The sequence below is a fragment of the Cibotium barometz genome, chromosome 59 (assembly GCF_041138505.1).
Source record: "Cibotium barometz isolate CiBa-2024 chromosome 59, ASM4113850v1, whole genome shotgun sequence".
Lineage (NCBI taxonomy): Eukaryota > Viridiplantae > Streptophyta > Polypodiopsida > Cyatheales > Cibotiaceae > Cibotium > Cibotium barometz.
Genome location: NC_141104.1, coordinates 30,657,324 through 30,679,821, shown reverse-complemented (window position 1 = coordinate 30,679,821; position 22,498 = coordinate 30,657,324). Strand labels below are relative to the sequence as shown.

At 39.5% G+C, this 22,498-nt stretch overlaps 1 long non-coding RNA gene across 1 annotated transcript; it reads left to right on the top strand.

Moving 5' to 3' along the window:
- Window positions 1-425: 425 nt before the first annotated feature.
- On the top strand, window positions 426-1,294 carry LOC147605695 (uncharacterized). Its single transcript, XR_015265168.1, has 3 exons — window positions 426-574; window positions 701-900; window positions 1,067-1,294. It is a non-coding gene; the product is annotated as an uncharacterized LOC147605695 (long non-coding RNA).
- The last annotated feature ends 21,204 nt before the right edge of the window (window positions 1,295-22,498 follow it).

The following is a 22,498-nucleotide window of genomic DNA, read 5'->3' as shown; positions in this document are numbered from 1 at the left end:
ATCATTTTCAGAGTCTTTAACCGATGGCACATATGAAACAAACAAATTAACAACTAGAAGTTTACAAGCATTCATGGAAAAATATCAAACAATTAATTTACTGATCCCACAATGGCACACAGTCTTCTAATAGACTATATATGGAGTAATGTACTAAACAAATCTACATGGGAATATACATCTTTTGCGTATTGGAGGGACCATTGAGCTACTATAGTCTTCATATCTATTATAAAAAGGTAATGACACAATCAATTAACTAAACAATTTTTCTTTACAAACACTTAGCAAATATAATATAATTCTACATTAGTGGTGAAGCCACGATCAATTAACCAAACAAAAAAATTTACAAACACTTAGAAAATACAATATAATTCTACGTTATAAGTGGTAGAAAACTGCACGTTTGAAGCAAGCTACACGACTTCTATAAAACCGCGGCAGCCCTCTCTTCCTTCCCACAACACAGTCACGTACACGCGCGCGCACACTCACTTTCTCGGCCTCTCACACACATCCACCAATTGACGAGACATGGCTGGTGATCGCCTTTTTTTGCACCGGATCAACGGTACGTGTAATAATAAGATTAATCCTCATATACATGTATATTAGGCCCAGTTCAAATTCCTTCCGCCGCCTTATGTGAACTGGGCCTTATATACACTTACAAACCACCTACGATCGGCGGATGCAGACAATCATGTGGCCGAACAGTCGGGCGTGTCAACGAGCCCCGATGACATGCGTATGGCGGCAGCAGGCAGCATAGACAATTTGCAGCCCAACGACGGTTGCATATTTCCATCCAATGAGCTGCTGTGGTTCAATGGATTGCTTGTTCTTGTTTTCTGCTGGCTTTTGTTACTAGGTGTACCGTCGTGCAAAGGAAGCAAAGTGAGTATGCTCTCACCTTATCATTCTTCACACAGCTGCAGTGGAGAGATGCTCTCTGTGTAGAAAGTGTATAAAGGGCCTCCTCATCCTTCTCCTAATACGTTTCTGTGTGTGGCTAATTCTTCTCTTCTGATCACATGTTCCCTCTGGTTTTCTACATGCGCAGGCCATGTTGGAGTACGATTGATCTCTCAAGCCTCTTCCGAGCATTGCTTCCTCGAATAGAATAAAATATGGCTGTAGAAGGAAATGGTCTAGTAGATATCGTTATGCCCATGGGTGTATAATGTTCTCCCATTTCTTATAGATATAATACAATACGAGGTAGCCAAGAGAAATGGTCTAGTACACATTGTTATGCTCATGGGTATATAATGTTCTCCCATTTCTTATAGATTTACTCTCATCTAATCTCTCAATCTTCCCCCCCCTTAACTCGTTGTTTGTGCCATGCGGTATGATACGTTATTGTCTTAAGTCTTGATTGCTTGTACTCGATCTTTTAGATAAGACGACCTCCATGTGTGCTCCTTCCCCCCCACAACAGAATTATATTAAACAAAGGAAAGTGTGTGCAACTCTCTATGCATAGTAGGAGGCCATTATGGGGGGTTCATGTCCCATTTCTTTTGTTTCAATGCGATCATACAAGTCAACTATAGTCAAAAAGTTTCCTTCTCACACGACTCATGGCACATCACCTCACCTTTGTCATGTCCTTAATTAAATTCTCAACAAGGCAATATAAAAGTTTGTGTGCTTACCAAAACAATATAAAACTATGTCACATATCACACACTAGGTTTCAACATGAGGAGTTTGCAAGAGAGGATGGAATGAGAGACTGAGAGGTTTGCAGTCATGATGGACTACCACATGTACTAAAAGGCACTACCACCATAGAAGCTCGCACTACAACATAAAGCAAGCATAGATGCGCTGCATAGACGCGCAAGTTACGGGGCATCTATACTCGCGTCTATAAGCACGTCTAGTTTCTTTGAAATTAAACGCTCTTATAGACGCGTAAGTTACGGATGCATCTATACTGACGTCTATAAACGCGTCTATAAGCACCTCTAGTTTCTTTGAAATTAGCGTTCTTATAGACGCAGTCTGCAACAATTTCCTATGCAGTTGCAATTGTGGACCTTGCAAAGAAAAACAAAATCTTCAATCCCCAAAAATATCATCTGCTGAACTATATGCACAAGACATTGATAATATGCATGCTTTTTTGGTGCATTTATATACAAATGAATCTCTAGAAAGCATATTTGCAAGGAAAAATATGCTAAGGAAAGAGAAAAGAAATAGGTATAAATCGAGTAACGTGGTGAAAGGGATGGATACATGCAAAGGCTTAGGTATATCAAGTAATGCCATGAAAAACAATCCAAAGGACAATGATTCAATCCCCACATCTTTTCATCACAGTGAAGCTTTACAAAAAAATCTTGAACCTCCATGAAATGCAGTCCAAAGGTGAAGGATTAAGTAATGCCACAAAAAGCAACATATCACAGTAAATCTATACATGTGATCTCAAAAAGGCATGAATCTATACATGTAATCTCAATCAATCAATCACCAATAACAAACAACCAAAAGCAAGACCATAGCCATAATAAAAGTACAATAGAGTTCAACCTCATCTTCAATGAGGTCAACCCTTGCTAAAGTATCTATCTCAATGTCCATGCCTATATCCAAAACTACAAAGAGATCCATCCCACTACTAGTGTAACATACCTCTAAGATTAACCAAGTTATGATTAAAGATAATCCTAAGTTTTGGATGCTACAGATTTCAGTAATGAATTCCAACAGGTTTTCAATGGTTTTTCAGCAGCCAGTAAAGAGTCTAAGTGTTAAAATTAAGTGAAAATTTAAGATTGAGTTTTTAATTAGTTAGTATACACAAAGGAAGCCTTTAAGTGTGGAGATGGATATGCAAATCGAAATTGGATAAAAAAGTAAAATGTGATCTATTTTTAGAGTCGACTTTCACATACAACAAATTTTAGCAATTCCGCCTGTGTTGTAGACCGCACATATTCTGATCATTTTAAGTACCCGCACAACTAGTATCTGATAAGTGTACACAAAGTTATACCCGTTGCAGATTGCAACCCTGACAGTAGATCGGAGAGGCTTGCTATATCTACATGCAGCTCTTCCACAACTTCTGGAGAGAAGACATGGATTCCCAATCAATCAAGACATCAGTAAATATATTGGAGAAGTACACAAACACTCTTTCTATTATCTTGCTTTAAATTCTTTTGATATTAAATAAATATATCGATAAGCGTGTATATGGAAGAATCTGAGTCGGTGTATGGCATGCTTAACCATGGCCACGATGGGGAAACATCGTGAGAAGAGGAGAGGGGGGGATTTCCTGCCAATAACTATTGTTGAATACCTTAGTTTGACTCATAGATTAAACAATGTTGGAGTTAAAGAATTAGAAGATAGAATATTTGACTAGTTTAAGACCAGATTTTAGGTCTAACCTTCATTAGGGACTATTTTGCAAAGCATTTATCTTTCCCTGTGTTTAGAATCAGAGATTTACATAAAGACAAAAGTTTTAGAGGACAAGAAACTCGACACGAGTGTATGAGACTATAGAAAAGCCAAATCCCTTTCGTTTTTGAGTTATTTAAGTGCAAAGTGGGACACTTAGCTGTTTTTGGTAGTTTTATGGTGAAAACACAACTTTGGTTATTTCAAATGCTCTCAAAGAGACCTTAGAACTCATTTTTAGAGAACCATCACACTGAGACATGATTTATAGAGCAATAGAAGTCCTAACACTTTTTAGTTCTTGCTTTTCTCTAATTCCAAATAGATTGGAAGATATTACTCTCCCAAAGAGACCAGTTATTAGGCTTTGCCTTAGAAATTACTATCAAGATTGACTACCTTGTCTATATAGCTTGTCTATATAGACTGTATGGACTAATGCATAAGCATAGTTAAGACTTAGTTATAGTGACTAGAGATGACCTTGCTCGTTAGAACATGATAATTGATTATGTTAAAAACAAGGATTCCTATGTGACTTAAAAGATAAAGAGAAGTTAAAGACTCTTTAAATTAAAAGCTTGTTTTATACTTGAAATTGATTGTGATTGATTTGAATATGCATGCCTTGAAAGATTATGGACTAGAGATGAGTGTGAGATGATATTTATGAGTTATAATTTCTTTGTTTTGAGATGAATGATTGATATGCACGCATATGACTAATTGATATGCATGTGTATGATGAGACTCGACATGAGATTTCGAGATTCGGGCCAGCCGTCCTTAGACAGGCAACGCCGGACAGAGAATGTGATTTATGCCATCTGGGAGCAATTTCGTAGAACCCAGAGTGGACGAGTTTTACTAGAGGCATACCCGGGATAGCTGCGATGTCAAGTGTGAAGGTTGGGTGGACGGGCATCGGAGAAAGCCCTAGATTGGCTGGATTTTGGTCATTATGACTAACCATGTTGTCGAGCATGGTGATGATGATAGAATCTTAAGATAGTCACATACATTGTGATTGATTGAGATGCCATGTTATAATTGATAGAGATTTATATCATGATAATGTTTATTTGCGATTACATGATTCTTTGCTTATGTAATAAGAAACATGGATATGGCATGTATGATTATTTTACTATTTAAGAAGGTTGATTTGATTGTGTTGTTATGTGGAAATAACAGGATTAAGTGAGTTTAATATTTTCTTAGATTAAAATGTATGATTAAGATATGGCTAGATTCAAGACCGTCACAACTAGAATCATCACGATGAGAGGAAATATCATGTCCAATAGCACGATCATCATCTCCAATGGCACGATCATCATCAATGTTTTCCAAGCTATCTCCCTCCATAGAGTAGTTGACATGGTCCTCCATATGCTCAATGTTTTCCAAGCTATATCCCTCCATAGAGTAGTTGACATGGTCCTCCATATGCTCAATGTGGGTGAATGTACTAAAAATGGCTCTTGAATGTGGTGAGATTTGGATTATATGGCACCATCTCTTATTGTCAGTTATTGGTTGATACACAACCTATTCAAGCACAAAGGTACATCATACAAAAAAATTACATCTCTAGTATGTGTAGATGCATATATTGTAATTACCAATAATTATATATACCTGTTCACAATGTTGTGGTAGCACTAGAGTCCCATACTTTCCTTGCCAAAACTTTATAGAGTCAATGGTCACAAAGCCACTTGCATGAAGCTTGATTGTTGCATTATGACCTCTTTCCACCATATCCTTAAACCACTTGACATCCAAAATATATACAAAGAAGCTTCGAAAGTCAAGCTTAATAATATTTTTGATCAATCCACAATAATCATCCATGGCTCCATTGGCTCCCTCAAAGCTTACAATTACCCCACAATCTTGGGTGTTCCTCTTCTCATCAATCCTTTGTGTGCGAAAATGTTTACCCTCCGACCACAAAGCATTAAACATTGTGTACTATACCAAGACAAATGTTTTTATAAATACCTCAAAATAAATTTTTACAAGTTTAACATACTAAAATATGATTGAGAATACAAGTTTTTTAACCTTTTTAAAGCATACTGGGGCGGCATGCTCCCATGTGATATGCATGTTTTTGTCTTGCGCCACTCTCTCCATCTCCTCATGTAGCCAATCTACATCAAGATACTTGGGAAGTGATTGTAGGTGCTCGGGGTATGGCACACTACATCCATGGCACTTATGGAACTACAATCAAATACATTAATATAAAAAATAATTTCTTCTTATATATCTATAATGGAAGTAGACAATTTATGAAAGTAGAAAACTCACTTGAGAAGTGCATTCAAACTTGCAATACTCCATCCATAGATTGTTTGCAAGTTGAGCAACTTGAGAGCAGCGCGTAGAATGGAATATGTGCATCCCTCAAAAAGTGTGGTCAAAGCCGCATTATAAAGGTGATCATGTTCCATGACCTTTTCATTTTCACTATGCTCATTGGCAAATAGAGAACGTACCATATCTTCTAAAACCTCTTCCTCCACCATCTCATGAGGAAAGGGTGGTGGGGTTGTATCTCCATCATTCAAATCCTCCACCACTTCTACGTTTTGTGAAGCCTCTGCCATTTCTCTACGACACTTGGCCTCTTAACGCCGCCTATGAGTTAACATAGAAGGGTGCAATGCATTATCCTACACACGAGTATTTCAATGTGAGTCTCTACTAATTCTTAATTAAATTCTGACAATATAAGCAAATTATACTTACCATTGACCCCATCGGTTCCCATTTTCCATACATTGAAATGTTTTTCATCGTAATGCTATGTTGTCGACGCATACATGCTCAACAACGATCACATATACATTTCATTTTTTGTTGCAACCAACGATCCCGATTTTGAACACGAAGGGACTCATCATCACTAGAAGAACTAAGTAAGGAAGACATCTTACATAATCAATAAAAGAATAAACAATTTTCATCTTTCTGTGTGTGTGTAAAAGCTTTTCTGTTTCGCGTTTATTTGCGCGTCTATAAACACATCTACTTTGCATAATAGATGCGTTTATAGACGTAATTTTAGACGCGTGTACAAATGCGCTTATAGAGGCGCATTGTGGTGAAAAATATCAAAAATTAAACCCGAGAGTGTTTTGCCAGTATTTTGGCACAAAACGCAGTTCTTCCAAAAAACATCCCACCCTATTTCTAATCCTCTCTCACTCTCTTAAGCTTCTAAACCTCTCTCACCCTCTCAAGCCTCTATGATAATTTTAAGTACCCGCACAACTAGTATCTGATAATTTTAAGTACCCGCACAACTAGTATCTGATAATTTTAAGTACCCGCACAACTAGTATCTGATAATTTTAAGTACCTCCACAACTAGTATCTGATAACTGTACGCAAAGTTATACCTGTTGCAGATTGCAGCCCTCACAGTAGATCGGAGAGGCTCGCTATATCTACAAGCAGCTCTTCCACAACTTCTGGAGAGTAGACATGGATTCCCCAATCAATCAAGACATCAGCAAATATATTGGAGAAGTACACACACTCTTTCTATTATTTTGCTTTAAATTCTTTTGATATTAAATAAATATATCGATAAGCGTGTATATGGAAGAATCTGGGTCGGTGTATGGCATACTTAACCATGGCAACGATGGGGAAACACCGTGAGAAGAGGAGAGCACGGATTTCTCGCCAATAACTATTGTTGAATACCTTAGTTTGACTCATAGATTAAACACTATTGGAGTTAAAGAAATAGAAGATAGAATATTTGACTAGTTTAAGACTTGATTTTAGGTCTAACCTTCATTAGGGGCTATTTTGCAAAGCATTTATCTTTCCCTGTGTTTAGAATCAGAGATTTACATAAAGACAAAAGTTTTAGAGAACAAGAAACTCTACACGAGTGTATGAGACTATAGAAAAGCCAAATCCCTTTCGTTTTTGAGTTATTTGAGTGCAAAGTGGGACACTTAGCTGTTTTTGGTAGTTTTACGCTGAAAACACAACTTTGGCTATTTCGAATGCTCTCAAAGAGACCTTAGAACTCATTTTTAGAGAACCATCACACTGAGACATGCTTTATAGAGCAATAGAAGTCCTAAGACTTTTTAGTTTTTGCTTTTCTCTAATTTCAAATAGATTGGAAGATATTACTCTCCCAAAGAGACCAATTATTAGGCTTTGCCTTAGAAATTGCTATCAAGATTGACTACCTTGTCTATATAGACTGTATGGACTAATGCATAAGCATAGTTAAGACTTAGTTATAGTGACTAGAGATGACCTTGCTCGTTAGAACATGATAATTGATTATGTTAAAAACAAGGATTCCCATGTGACTTAAAAGATAAAGAGAAGTTAAAGACTCTTTAAAATAAAAGCTTGTTTTATACTTGAAATTGATTGTGATTGATTTGAATATGCATGCTTTGAAATATTATGGACTAGAGATGAGTGTGAGATGATACTTATGAGTTATAATTTCTTTGTTTTGAGATGAATGATTGATATGCACGCGTATGACTAGTTGATATGCATGTGTATGATGAGACTCGACATGCGATTTTGAGATTTGGGCCGATCGTCCTTAGACAGGCAAGGCCTTATAGAATGTGATTTATGCCCTCTGGGAGCCATAAGGTAGAACCCAGAGTGGACGAGATTTACTAGAGGCATAGACGGGATAGATGCGATGTCCAATGTGGAGGTTGGGTGAACGGGCATCGGAGAAAGCCCTAGATTGGCTGGATTTTGGTCATTATGACTTACCATGTTATCGAGCATGGTGATTATGATAGAATATTAAGATAGACACATACATTGTGATTGATTGAGATGCCATGTTATAATTGATAGAGATTTATATCATGATAATGTTTGTTTGCGATTACATGATTCTTTGCTTATGTGATAAGAAGCATGGATATGGCATGCATGCTTATTTTGCTATTTAAGAAGGTTGATTTGATTGTGTTGTTATGTGGAAATAAAAGGATTAAGTGAGTTTAATATTTTCTTAGATTAAGTTGTATGATTAAGATATGGCTAGATTCAAGACCGTCACAACTAGAATCATCACACGATGAGAGGCAATATCATCATGTCCAATATTTTCTTAGATTAAGTTGTATGATTAAGATATGGCTAGATTCAAGACCGTCACAACTAGAATCATCACACGATGAGAGGCAATATCATCATGTCCAATAGCACGATCATCATCTCCAATGGCACGATCATCATCAATGTTTTCCAAGCTATCTCCCTCCATAGAGTAGTGGACATGGTCCTCCATATGCTCAATGTGGGTGAATGTACTATAAATGGCTCTTTAACATGGTGAGATTTGGATTATATGGCACCATCTCTTATTGTCAATTATTGGTTGATACACAACCTATTCAAGCACAAAGGTACATCATATAAAAAAATTACATCTCTACTATTTGTCAATGCATATATTGTAATTACTAATAATTATATATACCTGTTCACAATGTTGTGGTAGCACTAGAGTCCCATCCTTTCCTTGCCAAAACTTTATAGAGTTAATGGTCACAAAGCCACTTGCATGATGCTTGATTGTTGTATTATGACCTCTTTCCACCATATCCTTAAACCACTTGACATCCAAAATATATACAAAGAAGCTTCGAAAGTCAAGCTTAATAATATTTTTGATCAATCCACAATAATCATCCATGGCATCATTGGCTTCCTCAAAGCTTACAACTACTCCAAAATCTTGGGTGTTCCTCTTCTCATCAATCCTTTGTGTGCGAAAATGTTTACGCTCCGACCACAAAGCATTAAACATTGTGCACTATACCAAGACATGTTTTTATAAATACCTCAAAATAAATTTTTGCAAGTTTAACATACTAAAATATGATTGAGAATACAAGTTTTTTAACCTTTTTAAAGCACCCTGGGGCATGCTCCCATGTGATATGCATGTTTTCATCTTGCGCCATGCTCTCCATCTCCTCATGTAGCCAATCTACATCAAGACACTTGGGAAGTGATTGTAGGTGCTCGGCGTATGGCACACTATATCCATGGCGCTTATGGAACTACAATCAAATACATTAATATAAAAAATAATTTCTTCTGATATATCTATAATGGAAGTAGACAATTTATGAAAGTAGAAAACTCACTTGAGAAGTGCATTCAAACTTGCAATACTCCATCCATAGATTGTTTGCAAGTTGAGCAACTCGAGAGCAGCGCGTAGAATGGAATATGTGCATCCCTGAAAAGTGGGGTCGAAGCCGCATTATAAAGGTGATCATTTTCCATGGCCTTTTCATTTTCACTACGCTCATTGGCAAATAGAGAACGTACCATATCTTCTAAAACCTCTTCCTCCACCATCTCATGAAGAAAGGGTGGTGGGGTTGTATATCCATCATTCAAATCCTCCACCACTTCTACGTTTTGTGAATCCTCTGCCATTTCTCTACGACACTTGACCTCTTAACGCCACCTATGAGTTAACATAGAAGGGTGCAAGGCATTATCCTACACACGAGTATTTCAATGTGAGTCTCTACTAATTCTTAATTAAATTCTTACAATATAAGCAAATTATACTTACCAATTGACCCCGTCGGTTCCCATTTTCCATACATTGAAATGTGATTCATCGTAATGCTATGTTGTCGAGGCATACATCCTCAACAACAATCACTGTTACACGGGAACACTCACGGGAACACGGATTATGGAAGGAGGCCGGAAGCAATTAATGCGAGAGAGCGGGATTGTAGCCATGGGAACATAAAGACGCACATAATTTTTCCATATTTTTGTGCCGAAGTGCAATGTAAATCGTTTTAGGCCAATGTGGGTTCTAAATGAGAGTTCTAAGTGTATTAAGCAAGGCTCACTTATGGGGTTGTCCGCCCATGTGTGAAAGAGGCCTAGGATTAGGGTTAGTGACATCTCTACAAAAGAGAGGTTAGCTAAAGAAAGTGGACATTTTTTGCCATTCTCATAAGCTATTGAGTGAAGCTCTTGAGCTCTCAAGCTATGGCAGCTCTCTAACTCTCTCTCTATTGTACTTTAATGAGCATGAAGCTCCAATGAGTATAGCTCCACTTCATTCTCTTAATCTGTTTTAGCATCATTGAAGTAGATTAATCTATGATTAGTTGAATGCTTCTTTCTTTCTCTTGTGTATGCTGCATGCTTGTAGTGTGTGCGTGTAGTCTCCATTGATGCAAGCTCTTGCCCACTTCTTTGGCAATGAGTTATTCATGGATAGACTCTCTCTATGAGCTTGTGGGATTGTGAATGTTACATACTCTGCTTGCTTAAGCTTGTGGGTTAGTAGATGCACGCTTATGGATTTGCAGGCATTAGGGAAAGCTAAGATTTAATCAATGTTTGAATGGGATTAAGAGATTGCTATGCATTGCTTGTTGTCTTGATTAGTGTAGTGGATTTAAGGGATTGAGAGATTGATTGAGGTGTTGAATGGTTGAATCGTCAAGTGGTGGTTTGTGTATGTGAACTCTCCCTCATGGGATAAGCCTTCATGCACTAATCGGGTCGAGTCCTCGGATTGACAATGTGTTTCTTAACACATTTGTTGATCGGTAGTACTCTATGAGCACTATATTGATGGTAGAGAGAACCGCTCTACAATGGCGCCGCTGCCGGGGAGCGAGTGCCTACATCATTAGTTGAGCACCATACACACACTACCACTCCTTGTTAAGCTCCAATCGGTTGCAAAACTGTTGGATAGGAGAGCAAGCTTTGGGACTAATTTTGGTATTTTTTTAAGACTAATCTGTTATTAAATTCTCTTTATTTGTCTTGCAATTGGAGTGCGATTGGCGAGCTACGCTTCTCCCTTGAGGTCAAGACAAGGATTCAACACACGGGAAGGATTGCAGGTAGGCGCTAAACCTGTAAGTTTCAATTTTTGTGCGAAAGAGAGAGGCCTGTTTTTGCATTTTTGTCATTCTGTTTGAGGATAATTTTTACAGTTTTAATTTTTTGCATGTTCGTTTTATTTTCTGTTCTTAGCTTAGTTTAGTTTTCTGCATCTTTAATTTTGTGCATTTTAGTTATCTGTTAAACTTGCATTTTCATTCTCTGTTAAACCTGCACATGTAGAGAAACTGAAATCTGTACACACACATGAAGATTGAACATTTCGAATTCGCTGTAAATTTCAAAGCTGCACATGCATTGAGTTCCCTGCACATGTATTGAATTTGCTGTAAATCTGACAGCTGCACACGCATTGAGTTCACTGCACACGCATTTCAAAAAAAGAAAAAAAAATAGTAATAAAAGAAGGCGGTTGTGCGTGAACAGCGCACCGCGAGGAGAGACCCACACACTACACCGTAAAGACTGCAACCGCACCGGATAAGGAGGGTGCAAAAAAAAAAATATTTTCTGTCGCAAAAATTTGGGAAGTTATCTAACTTTTCGAGAGGAGTTAGGAAACACCCATCGTCGAAATTTCGGTGCCGGAACCATTTTCCCATAGTATGGGAAACTGGTAAATTTTAGGCGATTTTTGATCTGAAAAAATACGCTATTTTTTTGGCCTAATGTGTTCGAGGGGGTTCAAAATGGGTTCTGGCAAAGTTTGAGCCAACTTGAAATTTTTTGGATTTTTTTGAAAAAAAAATAAAAAAAAAACCTTAAAATTTGACCTTATGCACTTGCGGTTGGGACGTCATATAGACACTGCCATAGGGCCTAGGGCACCTTCTAGAGTACCTACGCAGGAAAGTGGGACCCAATCGATAGGAAATTTGGCAGATATTGCTGAAACCTTTTTCGAGTCCCAATCTGATACCCTTTCCAGGACAACTAGCTCATTGTCTATGGACAATCTAGGGTCGTCAAATAGTCATCCCTTAGCTCCAAATAGGACACCCACAAGATCTTTTAATCCATTTGAAGCCGACACCATGGGGTTACCACTTAATGTGAGACTTCAATATGTCTACACGAATGCTCAAGGAGCTGAGATCTTTAGGGATCCACAACAACGGTATCTCGTTAAGATCGCAGATTTTTCTCAGAGCTTGATAGAGCACCTCTAGTCAATGACCAGGGTAACATGTACATGGGTGGAGATGGTGTTCGCTACGAAGTCACCTATCATCCAGAGAATGTAGACAAATTAGGGGAGCTCTCAAAAAGTGAGTTCTTAGACTTATCAAAGCTTTCAAGAGCAAGGGAGTCTAGAGATGATTGGCTCATTGAGCTGGACATGCCTGGACCATCCAATGCCCAGTCCTCATCAAAGCCATCGATAGATGATTTACTTTTTGTAGATCTAAATTTGGAAAGGGATAGGAAAGGCAAGAGAAAAATAGATTAGGGGACTGAGAACCAATTGGAGTTTGTACGATGAATTCCAGTGACAAAGGTCTTACAGGATGACCCACTTCAAGAGGTGTATAAGGACTCTTTAGAAGGACATTATGCCACGACTACTAGAGCTAGATCTTCCTCTAGCACTTGTGGTGGTAGTCGAGAAGCTTGCAGAATACAAGAACCGAATCGTTGATAAATGGGCCGATGAATACCGAAACTTAGATTGGAAGGAGATTCGGGAGCTCACGTGGAAAGGACAACCATTATTCATGGAAGTGTTCCCAACAAATATAGCTAAACCAGGAGAGACAGCCTTTCTTGGAGAAACTGTTGCTCCTCCCCTACGAGAGTTCACTAGAGAGGGACCCTCAACATCAAAGTGGACCATTGCAAGTAGCCCAACTCTAGCACCAAGATATTATCCTACACCAAAAGTGCGACCACAGATCACACCACAACAACGTTTCTCTCACTATGACAATCGGAGGGTAGGGGAGCCAACTCGGCCTCCCATAAATGCACCTCCTGAAATGCGGGTAACAAGATCTTTGGAGGGGGCTAGTGAGGCAGGTAATAGGGGACCCACACCAATTTGGGATGCATGTGGACCATCTTACCAAAGAGAGGAATAGTTCCCACTGAGAGTGAGAGGCCATAGGCCCTATGATGAGTATTAAAGACAAGTAAGGCCATCAACTCTTCAGAAACTGGTATTTAGAAGTACGAAGGGTCGGGAGATCCATATGATCATGTAGCAGCATTTCGGCAAGCAGTTCGAGCTGAGCAAGTGACTGATAAGCATACACAAATTGAAGGATTTGGGCTCACTCTTGAGGGAAAGGCCCTTGCTTGGTTTCAGGCAGCACTAGAGGCTTCAGACAAATCTTCTTTACGAGTTTTGGAAGAGAGATTCATTGCTGCTTTTTCCTTGATGGGGATTCAGCATGACACAGTAGCAAACATCTACTCTTTCAAGCAAGGCAAGACTGAGAGTGTTAGAGACTGTGTAAATAGGATGAAGCAGTACATTAATCATTGCCCAGAAGATGAGAAGCCCACCCAGAGTCGATTAATTTCTCTCTCAACACTGCACACACATCTCTATGCAAAGAAGCATACAAATTTCAATGAGTGTTGCCATGATACTATGGATTTCACAGATAGCTTCAAATTCCAAGATGGTACTAGCCCTGAGGTGAAACCTAGAGATCAGTGGGGTGATGACCAAAGTTCAGGGTCTAGTGCGCTAGTAAATCCAGACCACATAGCTAACCTAGTACTAAGGAGATTGGGACAAACCTATCGCCCACCCATGCAGCCACAACAACAACAGCAGCCAGCGAATGAGGAGTGTACTACCTACAGGTCCTCATCTTTGTGGAGCATGTGGCGGTAACCATAAAACCGAAGAATGTAATACCTTTTCTCCTCTAGTCACAAACCAACCCACAAAGAAGTGGTGCCAGGCCTGTGCTTGGAATTTTACCCACACCACACAGGAATGTACTCGCATTGCAAGAATGAGACAAGAGCGTGAGCAACAAAGGGGTGCAGTGGCTACACAAATGCATCAACAGTATACTAATTTTGAACGTAAGCCACCACCGATGGCACAAGAGTAAGCATGACCTGTACTTGGAGCTCAACCTCCTGCTCCTGGGACTGCTCCTGTGAGGTTTGTTGACTACGACAATTCAAATATGTGTAGAGACTTTGTAAACCCAAGCTATGTGGAGGAGGAATATGCATCATATTCATCCAAGGAAAATCTCCTTGAAAATCCCGCATATCCAAGCCAAGCAGCACTGGAACCTCAACCAGGGGAACAAAATTCTTTGATGTTGCTAGGCGGCTACCAACCTAGGACTCCATCCCCCTCACGTCAATGGCAGCAAAGGAAAGTAGAAGCCAAACTAATGGGCCCCTGTTATGAGTGCGGAGAACCCCATTGGGCTCGTGATTGTCCACATTAATACCACAGTTTCCACCAATTGAAAGATATTGTCTAGGGTGTTGTGTAGAACACTTTTCAAAGGATTGTTTGCTGAAACCTCATGAGGAAACTACCTCTCAACCAAAGGTCTCACTCAACTTTGTAGGGGCAGTTCCATCGCCACCTTCATCAGAGAATGAGGATGTCGTGCCACTTAAAGTCATGACTAGATCACAGACACGAAATGCCGAAATGCAGACTGATGAGACACCTGGAACTAGGGATACAAAGGCAAATCTAGTGGACAAGACCCTACATTCCAATAGAAAAAGGACCACTAGGAGGAAAAAGAACCGCAACAAGCAAACTAAGAGTGCATCCACTAGTTCTCAAGAAGTCTCTAAACAAAACATGAAGGATCAAGCTTTTACATCCCAAGAAGTGCATGAGGAGCATCAGCCTCTACCTGGGCCTAGTGCTAAACAAGATGAGGCTAGTACAACCGACCGAGGATAGTTCAGGGGGTTCTGTTTTTGTGGGATAAGGTGAACGAGACTCTAGATGCCATCATTGATGCTCATAGAAGTCGCATTGCAGCTTTATCTGAGCTACCCAAGAAGCTTCAAGAATACCCAAACCCTCGTGAGTGAGGAGAAGATTAATCTAGCTGTACATCAACAACTCATTAGGGAAGCTCAATGAATACTTGAGGGCCCACCTCCTCCTATCCCTCGGGGCCCCACCTCTCTTAAGCCAACATTAGAAACCATACCAGAAGTGTCATCAAGTTGGGAAATGAAAAGTGAGCTGATCTCACAAGCTCATAGAGCGAGAAGTCTGGCACCAATTGACACCCCATTGAAAGAAGGCATTCTGCCACCACCTAGTATTGCCTTCCCATGCAATGATGAAGTTATTAATGCTAACGAGGACATGGCAAATGAGATGTGGGCAGCAGTTCATGAGAAAGTTAATGAGAATATGTCCTCTATTATTTCACCTCCATTCTCTGAGGTGGATTTTACCAGGGGCACAGAAAACAACTTTAGACGCCCAAGCATCCAGGAGGAAGTTCAAACAATTGTTTCTCCTAGAAGTAAGCATACAATGAAAACCTTACCATCTTATTTGGGAGAATATGAGAACTGTTCTCAAACCTTGAGGATACCCTCCATGCATAGAAGGTCGACAAAGGAGATGGATATGGGTATCGTGCAAGCTATTTTGTCAGCACCAGTGGCTTGTACCTTACCTTTGCTTGATTTGATAAAGCTTCGACCTGAGTTGTGGAATGATATTGCCACGTTTGTCACAGCAGGTATTGCTACAAAAGGGTCACCATAAATGTACTATACACCCTGAGACAAAGCATGTTATGCCAGTTCCTATCAACAAAGTAGAAAAATTTTGTGAGTACGATCAGGGAAATGCTACCCTCCCATTAGAAGTGCGAAAAGTAGCTTCAACTGCAATACTTGATAGTGGTGCAGGAGTGGGCATTGTGACAAGGACCATTTGGGAAAAGTGGGACAAACCAGCTATTAGGAGTACCAGAATGTGCTTGCAGCTAGCAGATGGAAGCTTAGAACATCCCATTGGGCTGCTAGAGAACATATTGGTCACCACATGTGGGATTGAATATGAGCACACATTTACAGTAGTGGATTTTGGAAAACATCCAAACTATGAAGTGATATTGGGTAGACCATTCATGTAACAATTTCAAATGATTCAAGATTGGGGATACAATTATTTGTACCTCCGACATGATTCTGTCATCACAAGGGTCAACCTAAAGAATCACTCATATCGTGATGTAACAAGGTCTGCAATAGATGAGTTTGATTCTGCTTCATCTGAGGGCTCAAGAGTTACATTGTCAGATGGGCGAGAAGATCTGTGGAGCCTCATGTAAGGATTTCAACATTGAGAGACTTAAGGGTAATCGAAGTGTATCAGATGAGGCATACATTCCACAACCCTTCCCTGAGTACTTAATTAATCCCCTAGAATGGAGTCATGTCCTTGCAACATTATCGACATGTGCTTTACCTAAGCCAATTCAATTTTCTCACTCAGATGGATATGACATTATTCCTATACGAATGGTACAACCACGTGACCTTCTAGATGATTTGTACTATGGGGATGCATCCACAACAGCACTGCATGTAGAGGAAGTCTCAGTGGAGGATTTTACACTCGAATCTGCTAATGATGCTGATAAGGAAGATGGATGGGACTCTGATTTAAAGATGATGTGATAATCCCCGAGGAAGAGTTAGGAAAGGCACGCCTACTCTTGAGAGGAAGGGAGGTTCAAATAGAGATCCCTCGAAGCCGACCTAAATGTAAATGCTGTAAGAGCCATAAGAGAATCCGTAAACAAGATGAGAGGGAACGATGTGAGAGAAAACAAAAAGAAGACGAGGAGTTTAAGAATGAACACTCTCGACCACCACCTCACTTCTCAGGAAAGAATGGATATCTATACTATGTCCAAGCACAAGATAGTATCAAAGACCAAGTAAAATGATCAGATGGATTCCAACCAGGAGAAAAGCTAAAAATTGTTAGCAAAAATTGCAAAAAAACAAAGAGACCAAAACAAAAACTCAAGTCTCAAACAGATTCAAAAGAGAGTGTCGGAAGTGCAAAGATAACGGTTGAACAAAAAACTCTGATGCAAGATTGCAAAAGAGAGCTCAAAAACTCTGATGCAAGATTGCAAAAGAGAGCTCAAAACCGCATGGTCTTCAATGAGTGACGACTCAAGTGGACAAGAACAAGGTCTCAATGTTCCCCCCAACTTCACACAGTACACTCTTCAAGATCGGAAGATTGTTCTTCAACAGCCCATGCGACAAAAGCCAAGCATGCCAGGGGTTTCATATGATGGTCCAGAAGATGCAAAAAAATTTGATATTGCTGAGCCAAGAAAAGAGCCTCACTATGTGTGGATTGCCACAGACTTGTCCTTAGATGAGGAGAAGTTATTAATTCAAACAATAAAGGAGTATCGCGATGTTTTTGCTTAGAGTTATAAAGACCTCAAAGGAGTTGATCCAAGCATTTGTCAGCATACAATTCCATCGCGAGAGGATGCAAATCCTTCCAAGCAACATCCTTATCAATGAGAATAGAAATAGACAAGCTCTTAGAGGCAGAATTTATCTATGAGATTGAACACACTGAATGGGTCCCCTATTGTAGTGGTGCCCAAGAAAAATGGAAAACTTCGAGTATGTGTAGACCTCAAGAAGGTAAATGTAGATACTGTACGTGATCATTACCCACTTCCAATCACAGATCATGTTTTGGAACGAGTTACAGGGAAAAAGGCATATAGTTTCTTGGATGGATTCTCCGGTTACAATCAAGTGTCAATTGATCCAAAGGATCAACACAAGATAGCCTTTGCTACTGAAGATGGCATCTTTGCCTATCGTGTTATGCCATTTGGGCTAACAAATGCACCTGCAACCTTTCAACGACGGTTAATGACTCATGTATTCAAGGAGTACCTTAGGCTATTTCTTGAGATCTTCATGGATGATTTATGTGTTCACTCACAAGAGCGTGATGATCATATAGAACACCTCAGACTTGTGTACTTTCAAAAGTGTCAAGTTTATCGTATATGCTTGAGTCCTGACAAGTGCAAATTCATGGTAAGACAAGGGAAAATTTTGGGCCATATTGTTTCTCGCAATGGGATTTCAACAGATATGGATAAAATTGATGTCATTGTCTCATTACCTCAGCCTATCAACCCTAAAGGGGTACAAATTTTCATGGGACATTGTGGCTATTATCGTCGATTCATCTACATGTACGCTGTCCTAGCCAGACCATTATATGCTCTTCTTGTAAAGTTTAATTGGACTAACGAGTGTGAGGAATCCTTTGAAAAGTTGAAGCAAGCATTAGTGTCTGCACCCATCTTACGGGCACCAGATTGGAACCAAATCTTTCATGTCCATATTGATGCTTCAAACTTTGCAATTGGATGTATTTTGGCTCAATCGGGAGAACATAATAAGGATTTCCCAATCTCATATGCTAGTCGAAAGTTGAACAATGCTGAGAAGAATTATACCACAACAGAAAGAGAAGGTTTGTCAATGATATTTGCAGTGAAAAAGTTTTGCCATTACCTTTTGGCAAACAAATTTATATTTTTTGTGGACCATCAAGCACTGCTATATTTGGTGAATAAGCCTTGTGCAACTGGAAGGATTGTGAGGTGGTTTGTCATCCTTCTTGAGTTTGATTTTGAAGTGGCAGTCCGAAAAGGAACAACTAAGCCAATATTAGATAAAATGGAAAAAATCCCTCAAAATGGGAATGTATTTAAAAAATTTGTTTTGGCCATAACTTGAACATGCAAACTCCAAATTTGTCGGACAAAGTAAATCTAGATTCTACTTTTCAAGCTCTTTCCAATGATATGTCACATGAATATGTTTTGACAAACTTTTGGATGAGTTTACCATACCCCCACTTTTTTCATGGGAATGGGATTTTTCCCATTTTATCTAATATTGACTTAACTCATCTAAGGGCAGATCATTTGTCTCGATCAGTTGGCTACTGATGAACAATATGTCGATCCTTTCAATATTCAAGTGTGTCTACATCTTCATGAGACTACCTACTTTGTCTCTGCCTTAATTGACTCTGGTGCAGATTATAATGTTCTCTCATTTGACACATGGGTAGCCTTGGGAAAACCAACACTTGTGCACATTCCTATTGACTTACGAAGCTTCTCAGGTGAAGATAACCCTATAGAGGGAAAATGTGTCATTATGATGTCCATTCAGGATCACCAGATGTCAGTTCCCTTTTATGTGGCTAGTAAGTCCAAGGCAGTGGTAGAGGCTGTTCTTGGTCGATCGTGGTTAAGTGCTACCAATTGTTCATTAGATTGGAAGAATAGACAATACAAATTACAAATTGATTCTGATTGCATCTTGGGATCTGCTGCTCCACGAGTTGTATCATGTCAAAAGGGTGGTAGTTCTACCTTACACAACCCACTTTCAACATCTGCTCTTCAAGCTCCAAGAAAAATGATGTGGATAATCGATGAGTCCTCAAATGAGGGCCATGGGTGGCATGTTCCAACTACTCTAGTCACTGCTCAAAGGAGGCCAGGCAAGAAGGAATTGTCAATTTGGCTACCCAAAGATGCGTACAAACTTGTACCATCTAGTCGAGTTGCTAAACCTCCTAAAAAGAATATCCTTTCCAAGCCTAAGCCTCAGATTGTTACTCATTGGGTCCCAAAGCATGTTTTTAAAGCACAAGGCTATTATGAGGGTGTAACAGCACTTTGGCTTCCCAAATGCCATGGTTTGCTAGAGCCAAAAGAGTGTATCAATAAGATTCCAAAAGCCACTCTTGGTTTTTCATATCAGTGGGTGCAAAGGAAACCAACACAACCTCTTCAAGATAGGATAGGTGGTTGTGATAGCACCTACAAATCTCCTTGTGTTGACCTTCCCCAAACATATATTGAATCACCAGTTGTCCCAACTTCTCCTTGTTACACACTTTCACTATCAACTTGTGTACCTAAGACAAATCCAACTTTACATGAGTCTCCTTTGAGCATAGATTCTAGCACTTCACTACCTAAATCCTCTTATCTTGATCAAATTCCTCGACAATTGCTATCCTTCCCATCTCTTAAAAAGGACATACACAAAACCAAAGGTAAGGCATTTACACTACAACTGAAGCTCTTTGGTAGATCAGTGTTTGAATAGCCTCACTTTTACTAATGTGGTTCCTTATGCCTTTACAGGATTGTGTTCTTTTTGAGATGATCTATCTACATTGTTTTTGATAGGGATTGTAATGATGGATATGAAGGTATAAAGTTTGAAGTATCTAAATTTCATTGTTCTACGCCCAGATACCTCCTGATGGATACTTGGCGAGATACATGTCCACCATGCATTGACCCTAATAGTACTCAACCTGAACATCACGGGGGTTATAGTGCTCCTCCTTTTCAAACTCATTCTAGGTACTTTTATGCTCCCTTAGGTGAAATTTGCTGTGGGCATCACTTTGTCACTTTATTCTATTAACAGCATCATCCATTTCCACATTGTCCAGAGTGTGCACGACTCGTATTAGGAGAAGCTTCACACATTTGTTGGCTATGCCGCTCTTACTTTCGACGATATGGCACGGGCTTAATGAAAGAAATTGTGGGAATTACACCCCAACGCCATAACATTCTTGATGTGAGAGTACCAAACCGAGGACCAAATCAACGTAGATTACCTGAGGAGGTTCAAGCACAACAATGGAGGGATACATGCATAAATGACTTGCAACCACCTATCTTGCAAGCCCTCCTTCCCCCAGCCTCAACATGTCAATTTTGGATCACTATGAGTACCTATATTGAGCAATTTCAAAATCAGAATTGTCTGCTTAACCTTCCCATAGAACCAATGCCATATTTTAGCAAGGAAGCACTCCTTCCTCTACCACCTTCTCCAGAGGCCGGTTTTTGTACACGGTTGTCCTTGCATCCTGAAGTGATTGATACCATCTTTCCAGCAGAAGTGGACACGGATCCACCACTAGTGCAAGGGTAAGCTCATCGACTCCACAATAAGATTAACAAGCCAGGGCACTTTTCTCCCACTGGGTTTTTCTCCTTGGCTATATTCGGTGATTGGCACCAATAACAAATTTTATTCTTTTCTTTTCTTGTTTGTTAATAAGACATTTTGCAGAGATCTCAGCTAAACAAGAGCATACAAACACGCTCCAATAGTCCACCTACCGTGCACACAAATTAGGAAGGGGGGAGACATGCAATGCCTACAAAGAGCAAAGAGAAGCAATCTGCACAACATCAACGAGCACTACAACAGGTGTATTCAAATCATAATCTTTTGTTCTTTATGTGCTTTTCACTTTTGCATATATTGTTTGCATGTTCACACAGAGTTGGCTGGTTTAAGTTTTAAATTAGTTGTTAAAATGTGGTGAGTGATTTCTAGATTCTTAGAGGACTTAGTAGAAGGTAATTCTATTTGAAGACGGTGTAGGATATATACCAACGGAGTATGCCAAGTTCTTATGCTCTCAAAGTATATTAGTTATCCCTAGTGGTAGCTACCTCTTAGGTATGGGGGGCTAGGTGCTAGGATTAATAAAAGATTTACGAAAATCATGCCCTAGAAAATATATACAAGTGAATCAAGACATGACGTGTCTACAGCCATGAACACCATATTGGGGAATATGGAAATTTTCCACAAGTTTGGGACACGTGGTCAAAAGTTTGGATTAACCATAACTTGAACACCACTAATCCAAAATGAGCGCTTTATAGCTCTTTAGATTCTATTTTTCAAGCGCTTTCCAACGATAGGTCATATGATAGGGTTTTGACAAACTTACAAACATGTTATCCATATCCCCTTTTTTAAGTATTCAAAAATGGGAATAGGGAAATTCCCAAATTCACTAATATGGTGTTCATGTGGAATGCTTGGTAGGACCTTGGGTTGTCTTAGCACCTTGGGGCCGATCCCTTGGTTTCCATGGGGTGAACACTGACGCCTAAAAGATTCAGAAGAAGACCTTCAAAGAATCTATCGCCTTGATAGATGTTGGTAGGACTCTGGGGTACATTATGGGCCCTCGAGACCGATGCCCTCATCTTCATGGGGTACTCCTTATGTCAAAAAGAAAGAAAAGGGTCTGTCGCCCTTGAGATACTTAGGGGCCTTT